The sequence below is a fragment of the Brachionichthys hirsutus genome, chromosome 8, assembly GCF_040956055.1.
Source record: "Brachionichthys hirsutus isolate HB-005 chromosome 8, CSIRO-AGI_Bhir_v1, whole genome shotgun sequence".
Taxonomy (NCBI): domain Eukaryota; kingdom Metazoa; phylum Chordata; class Actinopteri; order Lophiiformes; family Brachionichthyidae; genus Brachionichthys; species Brachionichthys hirsutus.
Genome location: NC_090904.1, coordinates 13090131 through 13106688, shown reverse-complemented (window position 1 = coordinate 13106688; position 16558 = coordinate 13090131). Strand labels below are relative to the sequence as shown.

General features: G+C 41.5%; 2 long non-coding RNA genes across 2 annotated transcripts; both read right to left on the bottom strand.

Moving 5' to 3' along the window:
• Positions 1-10083: 10083 nt before the first annotated feature.
• LOC137898903 (uncharacterized) lies at positions 10084-11141 on the bottom strand. The gene is made up of 5 exons (XR_011105619.1): positions 11070-11141; positions 10769-10829; positions 10655-10677; positions 10419-10519; positions 10084-10253 (listed from the first exon to the last, which is right to left on the bottom strand). It is a non-coding gene; the product is annotated as an uncharacterized lncRNA (long non-coding RNA).
• A 1253-nt stretch (positions 11142-12394) lies between these two features.
• On the bottom strand, positions 12395-12770 carry LOC137897963 (uncharacterized). Its single transcript, XR_011105589.1, has 3 exons — positions 12722-12770; positions 12605-12630; positions 12395-12469 (listed from the first exon to the last, which is right to left on the bottom strand). It is a non-coding gene; the product is annotated as an uncharacterized lncRNA (long non-coding RNA).
• Between the last annotated feature and the right edge of the window lie 3788 nt (positions 12771-16558).

The window sequence follows — 16558 nt, the reverse complement described above, 5'->3', positions numbered from 1 at the left end:
AGCAGCGATGGAGACGCCAGCAGAACTGATGACCTAATGCAAGTCCTGCTTCATCATGATCACACACACACACACACACACATCCACTCTCTTAGGCCAAGACACTGCGCTCCGCTCCAGCAGATTTCAGGCAGGTGCTGCTGTTGTTTGTCGGAACATTTGGCAGCACAGTCGAGGACCGCGCATTTTCAGTTCATCTGTATCAGCTTGACTGACGTATTCTCAGAGGTATGCTGTGGAGTTAACGCACAGGGACTAATATGTCCAGTACAAGAAGGACAATATTCAATGTCAGAATAATAATAGTGTCAGAATTCTGCAAGTCACGCTTAGCAAGTGGAAACGAATCCTGATTCATGACATTGGCACACCGACTTCGCAAGATATTACTGTATGAAAAAAAAAATCCATGTTTATTGCCCAAATCTGCATGAGGATACCCAAGAGTGCATTACAACAATCCAGTTATTCACTTGCATCTACAGTCCAGAAAGAAATATCTGATTAGTGTAGATTCTACACTAATCAGATATTTCTTTCTGGAATTCAGAAGAGGTTCAGAAACAGATATTTCTCGTGCAACATCTGTCATTCACGCAGAAACCCCACAAGGCCTCCAGAAAGCATGCATGACTAACGGTGGTGCATTTTGTGAGGATAGGGGAGATATGAGCAGTTGTGTTGGAGCTCAACGGATGGAGCCACAGGTGTTAAACAGCTAAGCGTTTTAGCTGCTCCGGGGGGGGGGGGGGGGGGGGGGGAATATGTTTTTTAACTAGGAAGGCTCCTCTCTGCAGGGCAGCTCAAAGCCCGGGGATCAAAGGTCACTGAGAGCACCGATGGAAGCCATTTGTTTGGTTGTCACGGCCCAACAGGTGAGCCCTGGGCAGGCGGAACAGCTCACCCAGCAAGAAAAAATAATAATAGCTCAACAAGCTCAGTATCAGGAATGTCCACCACACACGGTCACTCACTCACCACACACGTCACAACAACCCGTGTTTACCCGTATTCCAGCCCATGTTCACACTACTGTTTGCTTTCGGCTCTCTGACGGCAGACCAACACTAAAAAAAAAAAAAAAGGAGCAGAAGCAAAGTGAGGGGAGCAACCATGGCCACCAGCGGTGCACAGCTCAATGCTTGTTTTTGTTTGAATGTCCCTGGGTCAACCCCCCTCCCCTTTTATTTGAGGCAGACACCAGAACTGCACCTGTGGTTTAAGTGCCTCCTGACTGGTAGCTACCCTCGAGCTGGGTTGTTTTGAATAGAATCCAGCCTAATCATCGCATTGGACATGTAGCTGCACACATTCCACCTCCCTTCAGTCAAACTGTGCAGATACTGGTGCATTTTCTCTTTCCTTACCTTCACAATGGCGACTAATTGCTTGTCGGCAAACAAATCATTTCGAACTAATTCTGAATTATGTGCCGTTTTGTCTTAAATTCTAATTTGTCAATGGTCCATTTTAACGTGTAGAAAATTGTGCATAAAAAAAATTCAGGATGTTCATAAAATGATTGGAAGGAAGGAAGCGCACCTCAAGTGTGTTTGAAGAATGAACTTTCATGGCCTTCAGCAACATTTTGAATGCCATGCTTTAGTTGTAACAAAGCATTTTTACATGTCGCATAACTACCTCTACTCCAGTCAGTTGTTCAGCAAGTTAAAACGGGTGCAATGTGCTTGTTTCTCCAGACAGTCGATCAGACAACTAACAAGCATGAAGCTACGGTTCAAAGCAGAACATGATGGCGCATTAGATTAATTACAAGAAGGAGCTGTGACAAAAAAAAAAAGTCCTCAGGGAAAAATGCAACCCACACACACACACTATCTGTAATGGAGATGATTATGTTGCAGTTTAAGGATAAATGAGCAATAGCCAGTAATGGTGGCTCATTTCCATTTGTGTGCATCAGTGTTCTCGATGCACAGAAGAACCTCAGAGCCTCGCTTCATCTCACTTATTACAACTTATTACACGTATTTATCAAGCGGAGACCCCCAAAACACATCCCGGCTTGGAGTGTGAAGGAGAACAATGACAAAGATAGATAAAATGTTTATTTAAATGCAGCGTCAAAGACAGACTTCCTGGTTTTAAATGGAGGCTGTACCATAAAACATTTAGTAAGAGGAGAGTGTTCGAGGAGGAATGTCTTACAGCTTGATTGAAACCAGGCCATTGTCATGCAGGAGGGTTGTTGTTGGGTGATTGAACAAGCAACTGTGGGGAGGGGGAAATAAAAGAAGGTCCCGGGCCGAGCAAAGGAGGCCCTGAAAAACATCCTGCATGCACTCCATCTGAAATTTCACAGCCTCTCCCAGAAAGAGCGTGGGAGAAAGTGGCCGTCTGCGGGCTCAGCCACCTGCGTTGATTCATTATTTCGTTTTCATTGAAACGGGTTTCATCTCTTGAAAAGTCTTTTTCCTCGACATTTTTCCCTTCTTTTTTCTGTCCGACTGCTCTTTTTCTTTTCCTCCTGCTTTCCATTCCTCTCACGCACACAAACACACGCCAAACAACTCTCCGGCCTCCAGATGTGAAGGTTGGTGTAAACAGCTGATCCCAGGTGCAGATCAAATGTTTCTGCTCTGACAAAACGTCGTTTTGCATATCGACATTCCAGCGCATTATCAAGCTGCTGCTTCATTCTGCGTGTTTTAAAAAAGTCAGTCTATTTGATTTTTAAGTTGTTTATGAAACGGAGGCTTCAGATATTTCTTGACAAAGGTTAAGATGGCGTTGGAAAAAGATACAGAATCTGTCGCTTTTTCCAGGTCAGTTAAATTTGATTGAAGCCCAATCTGCACTAAATCCAGAATTTGCATTGCAACTGGCATGCAAGTGAAAAACAGAAGAAAATAAGCATTTGATGAAATCCAGTGAAAAATGTATTTAAGCTGCTGCAGAGTTGCTGCAAAAAAAAAGGTGCCCCCCCCCCCCCCCCTCGCTGACCTGCGTTTAGAAGAGCAGATCACAGTGTGATTGATAATCTTCTAAAAAGGAATTAGATCGAAGAAACAAAGTCGCCATAGACGCACCGACTCCCATCTGACAGCGTATTCCTCATGAGCCCATTTAACTGTCAGTAGAGGCAGAGTTTTCATTAGAACCTGTACAATGATGACAAACTGGTACCTTGATTTATAGCAGCGAGGGGATGAACACTGGAAGGCAACATCTTTTAATACACGCATTTACACGTGACGGCAAGCATTCTTGCAGCTCAAGCGACAGATTTCCTTTAAAAAATCAGCTTTAAAAGCACAGTGATGGAAAATTAAGCTATGTATTTCACTCTTAATTAAATAAAACTAATTTTCTTCTTTTGATGGCACTGGATGCAAGAACGTTGGTTTTAAGCCACTATCCTGATAAAAATTGCCGATCGGCTTTTGAGCAGACATTCATACTCGGCCTCTCTTTTAGTGCCACAAGCAAGTTTTTGCATCCAGTAAATGTATCTCTTCCTGGTAGATGAATTAACAGAGGAGTGTTTAAGTGTTGCTGCATGCAGCAGTAATCACAGCAGCTCATCTGTGCTTATACTAATTTCTCCAAGATGATGTTTTAGAACCACTAAACTGACGCCTGTATTTTGCGCTCATAAGAAACTTTTCACAGTTCATAAAGTTAACTAATGACGGAAATAGATGCAACATTTTGTCACCTGCTGGCAGAGGTCTCACCAATCGTTCCAATCAAGCAGGAATTTCATGTCCCATCTGTCAAGAGGAGAGGAATGAGCGAGACAAGAAAGATAAAAAAGCCACAGATGGAGACAGCAATGTTGTTTTTATTACCGCAGATGACTCTCCGTGTCTGCAGGCACGCACACACATAGTCACACCTGCAAATGGGTCAGTAACCCGCAGACCAAATGTTCATTCACATGCCTGCATGCATGCATGCATTCATGCATGTTAGCTTAAATGCACACATAAAGGTCTGGACACAGTGAGCTTGCATGCCGACTGGAACCTGAAAGACAGCAAAGTAACCGTACGTACAGAAAACATACCTTAACACAATACTTTAAGCCACATATTGAGCCATTTTCCCCATTCAACTTTGACTCATTTCAGGTAACCAACACTGGAAGTCCTGATCCAAGCATCTGCTAAATGAAAGGTGACATGAGTGTGTTAGAATAGAATAGCACTTTATTGTCATTACACACGGTGATGCAATGAAATTAAGCAGTAAACCTACAACGCTCAGTAACTACCAGGCGTCAAGTCGCCACATCTCACTTCAGGCCTGAGATTTCAACCGAATGCTGCCTGTTACGGTCATTTCAGTCAAACCCAGCTTTTTTTTTTAATGTCATGTCAAAGAACATTATCCTTAAATGACACATCACTTGTTTTAAAAAAAATTAAATCGCAAAGAGACATTGCAAGCGACTGCTTAGCATTAGCGGAGGCGTGGAGCGTCGGCCGTGTCACCTTCAGGCTTCCAACTGCCTGAAGTGCCCTTTGAGAGTAAGCATAACAAATTCAGTGTGTGTGGGGGGCGGGGGGGGCGCGATGGAAAACATCAGGCAGGTCTGACACGCAGCGGCACCTTGCTGGCAAAACGAATCACTTTGTCATGTCTGGAGTGTAAAAGGTTAAATTGATCTGCAGGAACAAAGTCAAGACGGAAAAACACGACTCGGTGCTGAACAGCAATCTCATGGCGTCAAAGGTTGTAGTGAGCTAATGTGGAATGAACGCAACCCGGCGAATGAGCGCAGTGCTGATATAACGATGTTTACATCAGAGGTCCGTATCTCATAAGTAATGGGATTTTAATGTCTTTCTTATGCCGCATTTTCGGACAGGTTCATGTCATCAAATTTATGGGTGCTGTGCGGCTTCTGCATCTCTTTGAATCTTTGAATCAGCGACAAGCGATTGTGTTTTTGGGGTCAGGGATTTCACAGACATCGTCTAGATCGTGTGTCATGCTGGATTGTAAGACACACGTGATGAAAACTAGATATTTATAACTTTCTTTGGAAAGCATTGCAGATGTTTTGGTGGCGTTGTTGAATTCTGATTCTTACTGCAATAGTTCTATGATTAATTCTAATTAATTAAATAGTGGACACAGCCGATATGTTCACACATTGTTTGCATCTTTTTCAGCGAGTGAGAGTTCAGAACTTTGTTTGATTTAGTGAACGGCAGCAAATATGCAAATAAGCTCCAAAGAATAAAATTGAGGCCCATGCTAAAATGTTATGAGTGTTCATCCAGACATTTTCCCGCTGGATGAAAAACTCCTGACAGTTCCTGGCTCTGCCTTCACTCCACTTTATCTCCAGAGCTTCCCCATGATGGGGGGAGAAAACATTAACGGAGCGAAATGTCACTTCACCGTTCAGTCAGCGAGTCGCTTTCCTTAATACCTGCGCATCGTTGTTAGGCTTCGACAGCCTCCTCATATCTCCCGTGGGAAGAGAAGGAACAGGGAGCACATGCTTGCTATCAGCACCTTGAAAAAAAAATGACAAGGCCTTTCGTTATTGTCCACATCTAATGAAATCTTTATCTCGAGTACTCGAGTAATGCTAAAAGGTTTTCTCAACTCTTAACCTACATACAATTCTCCACCTATTCAGGATATAATGAGGACCTTTTTTAATTATGTGTACGAGTATGTTTAAATAAACTCAGCAGGTATTATATATATATATATTAATGTCTGAGAAATTTTGCTGCGCTTCTAATAAAACATGCAAGAAGAAAGGCTGAAAACTTCCTCTGAGGTCTTTCAAACATTTAATGCTCCATGAAATTGTAAAATTAAAAAGCTAAAAGTGTGCAATTTTCCAAGGAGATGATGCAGAAGCTCCCTCCCTGTGCCACCCTGGCAACCAATATCATCAAGTGTGGACTCCGTGCCACAGACACACACCTCACCCACACACACACACTCTGCCCACAGCTGCTGTGTGGGTCTTAAGGGTGCATAGCATGGCAGCCATTAACGTATTAGCAGCAGCCCGGGGGGGGGCGAGAATGGAAAGAAGAACAGAAGGAGGTGAACCAGCAGGTGGTTAGAAACAGGGAGGTGGGAAGGAAATAAAACGGGCGGCTGAGGTTGAAGCAGAGCAACAAGGTCACCTTTTCACACAGAAATGTGTGTGCGCAGTTTTTGAGATGCTTTGCAAGTCCATCGTAAATCGGTGACGACTGCTGCAACATTACCGGTGGACTAGTTTGCTTCGTCTTTTTCTCTTTATCTTTTGTGGTCATGTCAAAACGCTGGAGGCCGCCTGTGGAAAGCGTCACCGAGGCCGTGGATAATGTTATGGTGGATGCTTTTATTTAATCTCTCTTACTAAAGCTTCTCTTTCAAACTCGGTGCCAAATGACTGGCGTCCTTGAATGGGCAACTATTTACGGTCCAATTTCAGGAATGTCTGTTCATAGCACCACTGTGGAAAAGGGCTGGAAATTAGCACGCCCACCTGGATGTCATTTGTCATCCGCTGTCATCTCCAGCTCCAATCAGCTGGAGTCATTTGGTGCAGGAATGGATGCACGATTGTGCCCTTTCCCATTGACAGCAAACGCCAGAGGTTAGTGGGCGTGATGCGGTTTTAAGGCCAGTAAAGACAGGGGCAATACAAAGACTAAGACACAGCTAAATAGAGAGAGGTAGAGAGTTGACACACGTACCTCTGCAATAAAATGAGTCCCTAAAAACACTCGGCAGGAATGTCATTGCTACTGCAACGGGGTCTTTGCTTGTGCTTTTCTAGTTTTCTGTCAAGATTCAGGTGACGCTTGATTTGGCCAAATTCCACAATTCCCAACTCCAAACCACTTTCAACTTCTAGTTTAACTGAAGTTTCCCTGCGCTTCATTAAAACAGGTTCATTTCCATTATGATTGACTGAACCAAGAAGCTTTCTCCTTCTCTGATCAACAAGAGCTTAGTGGGGGGCACAAAGATGGTTTTATGCAAACCCCTCTTCACCTAGTTACTGCTTCAATCCCCCTTCCTTCCTTCCCCAACTTAAATTCCACACACTCTCTCGCTGTATTCAGTCTTCCTGTCTGAGCTCCTTTCACAAGGTCTCTATTGAAGCCAGGGAAAAAGGCTCAGTGGCAGCAGCTGGCCGGCCTTTTCTCCTGGGCAGGTATAGAGGGGCTGGGAGCTCTCTGCATGAGCGAGCCCCACTCCTCGAGCGCCATTCAGCCCTGCCTTTGCCGCTTCCATTCACCGAGGCCCTACTTTGTCAGCGAGGGAGCACAGAGAAAAGGAGGGATCGCCCTTTTCTCTCTTTGTACTCCACATAGCTATACAAGCGTTCCCAAAGCCTCCGCTAATGAGTTGGCCTCCGCAATGTTGGGAGCGGAAAGGAAAGCAGGTTTTTGAAAAGAGAAAAAGGTTTGATTAATAAGGGTTCATTCCGTTTGCTATTGTGATCCTATGTCAACTGGATGGTTTTCTCCTTTCCCGAGTACGCTTGTGTTGGGCGCGCCGGCTTTGGACTATTCCTAATGGGAGCCGACTGGATAAAGTTTACGTGAAATGCAAATGATGTTTGATTGGATCACAGCGATTTGTCTGATTCAGCTGAAATAAAGTAGAAGCTATTGGAGAAAGAAAATGTATTTAGGACTTTATACACACAGACACACCAACTAACTGACATTTCTTTACAGTTAAGACTCTAAAGATAGCGTAATGATGCAGACAGAATTGCTCGTAAGTGTACAAAGTGCACACAGAGGGAAGCCACATGGTCTGCTCTGCAGTTAATATCCAGTTACTTCATATAAATTGAATTTTCCACCCCTGGCCTGTGGTGTCATTTAACGTGTTTGAGGGCCTAATTGAATTTAGGCTGGCAGACCGCTCTGCTAATGAAACCATTCGGTGAACATCAAAATGCCGGGTCTATGTTCAGCCAGCCGTGAAATGTGGCCGGTCAGAGGTAGGGCTACTGACTCCATGAGACACGGATTTAAATAAAAGACTTCCAGTTAAACGGGGTTGGAAATGGCTTTTCCATGGGAAGTTTTTAGACACGCATCGTTGAGTACAGAAATGGCGCTGGATGTAATAATTCTTGCTCGTGTTTAAACCCTCTCAGACACCGACAGAAAAGAAGGTGCAGGAGACAAAAGAGCGAATCAGATGCCTTCTTGGTACACTAAAAACACTGAAACAAAGAGCGCTGGCACACAAAAAGATTTTTTTGGCCACCACAGCCACACAGCAGTGAAGTCACCTTTGAAAAGGGTGAAACAAGCACATTCCTCCCCTTTCCCCGAACAAAAAGCGTTCCAGGCCGTTGCTTCTTTTATGAAATATTCTATTGACGATGCCTATTAAAACAACCAAAGCAAAATACACAAGAGAGTCTTCCCTCCCCAGCCCCGTCTGTCAAAGCAGCAGTAAACCAACAAGCTTTCACGTCAACTTTGTCTTCCCAGGGTGAGGATGTGAGAAATGTTGACAAAAGTAAACACCTGTTGAAAGGACGTGGAAACTGTCTGCCATATTGGATGTACTTTGAACAATGCATGCCTTCATTGGTGCCAACAGTGCGAGCTTGACGTGTGAGCATAACTGACTGGTTGAGCACCTCCGACCGCGCCTCCCACGTGATGGAACAGGTTAGGGAGCCGGGAGGAGGAAGGGAGGAAGCTGCAGGCCTCTGGTGACAGCGCATGAGATATTTGAATGTTCGAAGGGCAATTTAATATATTACTTTTACAACTCATGTTGTAAAATTAATCAGCAATGTGATTTGCATTATTTGCTACACCTCCCCTCCTCGGTCTTCCTCTCTCTACCAACAAAAAAACAACAACAAAAACAGAACTGGGCATAATGACCACGTTCAACTTGATTCTCGGTAGAAACTTTGCCACCAAGAAGGGTGGGAAGTAGCTTAAAACATAAAGTAGCACAAAATACTAAATACAAAACTCGACACAAGCGAGCAGGCGGTGGAAAAGTACAGACATCAAAAACACTGCTAAACCAAAAATATACATAATATAAATCTTACTGTCGCAGAAGAGCAGGCGAAGCCAAGCTGGAGAAACTTGCACAAATACACAGAACACACAAGTTGGCAATGAGACGACATTCAACGATAAATAATAAACATTTCTGATTGAGAAATGGCCGGCAGGTGTGTCTCCAGGTGTTCAGCCAACTCCCCTGTAGCCACGCCCACACCACGAGAAGAGTGTCAGAGAGGCAGATCACACATGAGACCATAAGAGAAACACCAAGATACAAATGTGAACTTTGCAAAGGATAAGTTAAACAAAAAAAAAGACAAATTGTATAAACACTACATGAAACTAAACAATGTTTTGTCAATTTGATAGTTGTAATCTTGTTGCATTATATTTTCTATTTATTGGTCACTTAAAGATAAGCAAGTTGCTTCAAATAAGTAAATGAAACAACATTTTTTTATTAATTAATTTCCTTTTCCCAGACTGATACAAATGTTTCGATTTTCCAGGTGTTAATGTTCAATGTGACACGTTTAAATGTTCCACATTAAATAAATCGTGAGCGTTTAAAGTTTAAGGAAGAGTTCTGAAGCTCTGGGCAAAATGCTGAAGCTCCGGTTGAAGGTAAAGATTGTTTTGATATATAGTGATTAAAATAGGAAGAGAAATATGATCAGACAGTGGATGAACAGGGTCTAATATCATTAACCATGTCACAGCAGTGACATGGTAATATTATGATAATAATAAACATGAATTACTTTTCATGTTTATCATCCTCCACGTTGACAGAAGGGCGTGGCCCTTTGACACCCCCTAAAGCAGAAGACGAGACGATCTTTCCTGCTGCACATCTTTTTATCGGCTGCTTAACATCAAACTGGACTTAGCTGTAGTTTAAGAAACTATGAAAAAGCATTGTAAATGTCATAAATACAGATTTGATTATTTAGATAACTCAAAGTAGTGACATGAGCTCATGTTGTCTCTTTAAACTTCTAAACATTCTTGTGACTTTAACGTTGTTCATGTCAAGTTTCTGAGTCCACATTAAGAAATCTCATCAAATAAATTAAAAGCAGACAGAAACAATTCATCATGCTTCAAAACTTTTTATTGTCTTTTTATTGCTGCAGTTACAATTTATTGAAATATTGAAGTTTAAATCAGCATTCAGACATCAAAGTCTAAAAATGCTCATCCTGAGTTCTTCTTCCTCCTCAGCATTTTCCGTTTTTCAATTTCCAGACCCTCCCTTTGGACAACCTGTGAGAGAAGAATTGAGTATTTTCTTCACAGCTGGACAGAGGACTGGATGACACAGGAAGAAAATCTACATGCTACTTATCTAATGGGAAATGTTGTCTTTAACACAGTTTTATATTAGTTAGTGTTGTCATGGAGTTCAAGCATTGATGCAGGGTTCTTTACCTGATAACATCCTGTAGCTTACGGTCGTTAATGTAGGTGACTCCATTGGTCCCACAGACAGGAACAGAGACTTTTGGAGGTCGTACAATGAGATTTTGATCCTGAGACAATATATTGATAAAAGATGCTTTACTTATATAAAAATATACAAAATATGAATGTGGATTTTACATAACATGTATATATTCTGTCAAATATAAACAATATATGGAGCAGAGTTTGAGTTAATACTTTACCCGTCCGATCCATTTTCGTTCATCTAATGAATAACAGGAGATTCATAATTAGTTTTCTTGTTGACCTGTTTGTTTCACACATCCAGGATCCTGCATTAAATGAGTGACGCTTACGTGAAAGGGAGATCATGACGAGGACCAACAGCAGAGCGTACTTTACCGACATCGTGTCCAGCTGCAACGACAGAACCTTAAAGTCAGCAGATATTCTATGTTACATGTGGAATTCATCTCTCCCTGAATATATGTTCAACATAAACCACGCTCACTGTCTGTAAGTTTAAATCAAGAGATTTGTGGAAACCCAAAAATGAAATAAATACCTGTAAACTTAAGTATTATCTGCTAATGTTTAATTTGATGTCTCCTGCAAAATACTGCAAAAAAAAACAAAAAACAGACCAAACAGTCTTACCATAAAACGGGACGTCCTGCAGGTTGTTATCACAAGAGAGTTGTGCAGAGGGTACAGGTGGAACTGAGTATTGATTAACGTTTTAAATCATTAAGTATTCCACCTCCTGTACGGCTGAACCAGCAGGCAACGTACCAGATGATACAAAGTCAACAAAACAGAAATAAAAAGGCAAACAGCCGTTATTTATACTGACACACCTTCATTAATGTGAAAATGTGAAGTTCTAAACTCGTCAAACTGGTGCAACTATAGAGCTGAAACTGTGAGCAGCATCTCCACTGGTGTTCAGTGGCATCAGGGCTTCTCTGGATGTGAATACGGTCCGTCAGAATAAACTGCAACGCTCAGATGAATCGCATCTGTTGCAAAACCTAACACGTGTAAATGTGTGGCCGTTGCATCATCAGCCTTTACGTTCTCAAGTTAAGTGATTAAAGTCTGGTTAGCATTCATTCTCCAATTCAGGATGACATTTGATTAGATTAAAGAAACAGACATATGTTCAGATACCTGATCAATAGGAACTAATGTTTTTAATATCAATACAGAGCGGTCACATCATAATACTATATAACCCTTAGATGATAAAAACATTGATACTTTAATTACTTTTCATGTTTATCATCCTCCACGTTGACAGAAGGGCGTGGCCCTTTGACACCCCCTAAAGCAGAAGAACAGGAGTCTGTGGTGACGAGACGATCTTTCCTGCTGCACATCTTTTTATCGGCTGCTTAACATCAAACTGGACTTAGCTGTAGTTTTAGAAACTATGAAAAAGCATTGTAAATGTCATAAATACAAATTTGATTATTTAGATAACTCAAAGTAGTGACATGAGCTCATGTTGTCTCTTTAAACTTCTAAACATTCTTGTGACTTTAACGTTGTTCATGTCAAGTTTCTGAGTCCACATTAAGAAATGTCATCAAATAAATTAAAAGCAGACAGAAACAATTCATCATGCTTCAAAACTTTTTATTGTCTTTTTATTGCTGCAGTTACAATTTATTGAAATGTTGAAGTTTAAATCAGCATTCAGACATCAAAGTCTAAAAATGCTCGTCCTGAGTTCTTCTTCCTCCTCAGCATTTTCCGTTTTTCAATATCCAGACCCTCCCTCCGGACACCCTGTGAGAGAAGAATTGAGTATTTTCTTCACAGCTGGACAGAGGACTGGATGACACAGGAAGAAAATCTACATGCTACTTATCTAATGGGAAATGTTGTCTTTAACACAGTTTTATATTTGTTAATGTTGTCATGGAGTTCAAGCATTAATGCAGGGTTCTTTACCTGATAGCATCCTGTAGCTCACGGTTGTTAATGTAGGTGACTCCATTGGTCCCACAGACAGGAACAGAGATTTGTGTACGTGGTACAATGAGATTTCGATTCTGAGACAATATATTGATAAAAGATGCTTTACTTATATAAAAATATACAAAATATGAATGTGGATTTTACATAACATGTATATATTCTGTCGAATATAAACAATATATGGAGCAGAGTTTGAGTTAATGCTTTACCCTTCCTATGATCACTCTTCGTTCATCTAATGAATAACAGGAGATTCATAATTAGTTTTCTTGTTGACCTGTTTGTTTCACACATCCAGGATCCTGCATTAAATGAGTGACGCTTACGTGAAAGGGAGATCATGACGAGGACCAACAGCAGAGAGTACTTTACCGACATCGTGTCCAGCTGCAACGACAGAACCTTAAAGTCAGCAGATATTCTATGTTACATGTGAACATGTGTTCACGCGAAAACACATTCACACATTCAACAACCAAATTCATACAAAAACAGTCTTACCATCAAACGGGACGTCCTGCAGGTTGTTATCACGAGACAGTTGTGGAGCAGGTAGCGGTGTAATGGAATATTTAATGCTAGTTCCATCCCTTTAAATATTCCTCCGCCTGTACAGTTGACCAACCAGGCAACATATTCTAAATAAGTAAACAAATTAAAAAAAACAAATGGAAAAAGCAATTATTTATAATGACACACCTTCATTTTTCTAACCGCTTATTCCGCTATCGGGTCGCGGGCCAAGCTGGAGCCAATCCCAGCAGTCAATGGGCGAGAGGCCCTGGACAAGCCGCCAGTTCATCGCAGGGCAACACAGAGACAGACAACCAGCCACACACACACACACACCTACGGGCAATTTAGTGCCACCAATCAGCCTAGGCTGGATGTCTTTGGTGGTGGGAGGAAGCCGGAGAACCCGGAGAGAACCCACGCAGACACGGGGAGAACATGCGAACTCCCCACAGGATGGCCACAAGCCGGAGACGAACCTGCAACCATCTCGCTGTGAGGCAACAGTGCTTACCACTGCGCAACCGAGCCGGACGCACCTCCGTTCATGTGAAAATGTGAAGTTCTAAACTCGTCAAACTGGTGCAACAATAAAGTTGAAACTGGTCAGCGGCATCAGGGCTGTCAGAATAAACTACAACACTCAATACATGACACCCACATTACCTGTGTGTACGAGCACTTTGAGTTTCTGTACAGATAGAAAAGCGCCAAATAAAACCAATGCATCATTATTATTGTGGCTGTTGTTATGGTTTGGAATTTTAAGTCATGATGTTTATCTTGCACCTTTTTAACAGAAGGGTGTGACCCTTTGACACTCCCTTGTTGATCTTGTGCAGAAGAGCAGGAGCCTGTGGCAACAAGGCCCAATTAATGCTGGAATTAGACAGGGAGGTAGTCGACTCGACACCCCCTTCAGCTGGAGCAACCGTCAGCTGGCGATGACTCACTGCAATTTTCATCAAGCAAACTGCACGGAATATCGCTAAACAATGAGGAAGGCACAGCAGCGGCCATAACAACGTCAATTATATGAAAATATGAAATATAATTAATTAATCTCAAGTCACCAAACTGTAGAGTTTAAACTGGGAGCAGCGTTCTGTGGTCTCACGGCTGCTCTGAGCATTGAAACTTTGGCTCAAGCTACATGGGCTGAGTTTGGCCCATGTAGAACATAGTAATAGTGTACTTATAAGGGAGCATGTGTGTGTGTGTGTGTTTGCGTGATTAATGTAAAAAAATAATCAGTGTTACCTTTAGAAATTTTAAATTAGAAGATTGCCGAAACAGTAACAAAAACAATCTACTCTGCTCATGGCAAATCTTTCCTGTTGCCATAATTTCTTAATCGTTTTTTAATAACATCTGATATGTGGTTGAGTTTTAAAAACAAAACTGTGGAACAGCAATGCATGTGTAAATATGAATTTTATTATTTTAATATTTAACAACAGTCGAAATACGAGGTCATCTGGGGCCTTGAAACATGGCGTATGCTCTTTGTCGTGCAAAGTTCTGATGTATCAAGTGAAATTACGATGAAAACTCGTTTCTACGGCTGTTGATCCTTTGGTGACACTTAGAGGTGATCCTGGGAAAACTGCTATATTAAATAAATGTGAAACGATTAGCCCTCAAACTGAGTGATATGCACATCAGTGATAATCAATTAACAGGATCTTTGCCATTCGATCATGACCATAGGAAATAATAGATATGTAGATTTATCGTTAAATCTTCATCTTCAGAAACGCTATGATGACTGGTGATGAAGGTCATCACCCTGCCAAAGACCAATACGCAACTGGAACAGGTATGACTTAATGCCAGCAATGCGAACCGAGCTCTTCCCTCAGTCATACAGGGACTGGACAGTTTGGTGATGATCCAGAAGAGAGCTTGGATTCTGGGTCACTCTGACATTTTCGGTAACATTGCAGTCAATATCTCGGTTGATTATTAACCAATGTTTGTGGAAGTTGACACAATTGTGTAGGGTCGGGGCTTCTATCTCGCCAAGTTTGCATTTGTCATTAGCATTTCAAGCTTTAAGTAGAGTACTTAAGTCTTGGGTAAAATGCTAATTCTCACTTCAGTGATTAAATAACGAGTCACGGAAATATCCTGCATATGCATTTATTTTAGGCAAGTTCCATATTGTATTAATTAGGTAATAACTACTACTAATAATAATAATGATAATGATACATAAGAATAATAAATCTACCCATAAGCCAAGCAACTCCAGCTCCTTCAGCAGCCGTCCTTATATAATGATTCGGCCATGCTTTCACGGCTCTCTATTCTATAGTTGATAAATGGCTGCAACAGATGGTGACTTATCTTTGAAGACTCCGGTAAGAAGAGCGTGATGAATCTTTCCAGCCCTTATACATGCTTAAATCCTCTCGCTATTCCACCGTCATGTTGTTGCTCATCCAACAGCACAAAAACGTGAACAATATGTAGTTCATTCATCAGATGCAGCTACAAAAACATTTCTAATACCAAAATGTTTTGACGTGTCTGCTGCACTGACTTTTAAATCCACTAACTGTGCAAACATTGTGTGTGGTGTTAAAATCATCCACACACACACTCTCACACACACACACACACACACACACAAATTCATCTGGTGCAGTCATTATCTTCTTTATAATTTATTCTCAAAGTTGCAGGTGAGAAGAAAAGACCACGGAAACAAAAGCTTTCAATACAATTCAAATGTTTTTTTTGTTAGATTCCATTTTTTCAGATTGTAAATCCTTCCATTCTGAGACAGAAACACCTTCCATGATGTTGACTGCAGAATTAGTCTCTCCCTTAAAAAAGACGTCAGCCTTTGTAAAAGATTTGCACACGCTTTAAACATGAATAGAATGAGAGAATAAAGATTTACATGCTACAAGGACAATACATGATACAATTAAAAATAGTAATATGAAAGCTTTATAAATGCATTACTTTTAATTCTACTGTTATTTGGAAATCAAATTCACCAAGTCATCCAGAGCAGGTCATCCATCATACGCATCACATTAAAAGACGTGTCAACAGTCCTCTCAAAATAGAATCCAAAGTACCTGGACCACATACCCTGTCTACTGAAGGGAAATGCAAGGCTGAGCATTCCTGGAATGGATAGTAGACCTCCTGTTAGCTGCAACTTGTGCTGCCGATGTGCACAGGCGATGCATGGATTGAAGATAATCTAGATTTGGTCACTGATCAAAGCAAGTTAGTTCAATATACTCGATGTACAGTACACACCTCCTTTGGATCATCCTTTTTCAGGCTGTCTTATTCAGAGTCTCTATAAAGGTATTGATTTTGGAGCTAGTTCATGACTCAGTTTCCAATCATCAGTGAAGTCATGTTTTAACAGGGTCTCATTTCTCAGATATTTCCCTTGCTTTTGAGAGCCGGAGGCCTCACCTGTAGGCTACTGTGCTCACGCTCACGTCTATGATGCAATGTGAAACCTGTGGCTCGCTAATGAAAAAGGAACGAGGAACTGTGCCATTAAAGTGCCTGCAGTGATGCAGGTGTGAATATCTGAGTTGTCACTACCATGATTAATAACAATGAAATCTGGAACTTCTCCAAAAAAAATGAAGCGATTGCAATATCTCTGACAAATG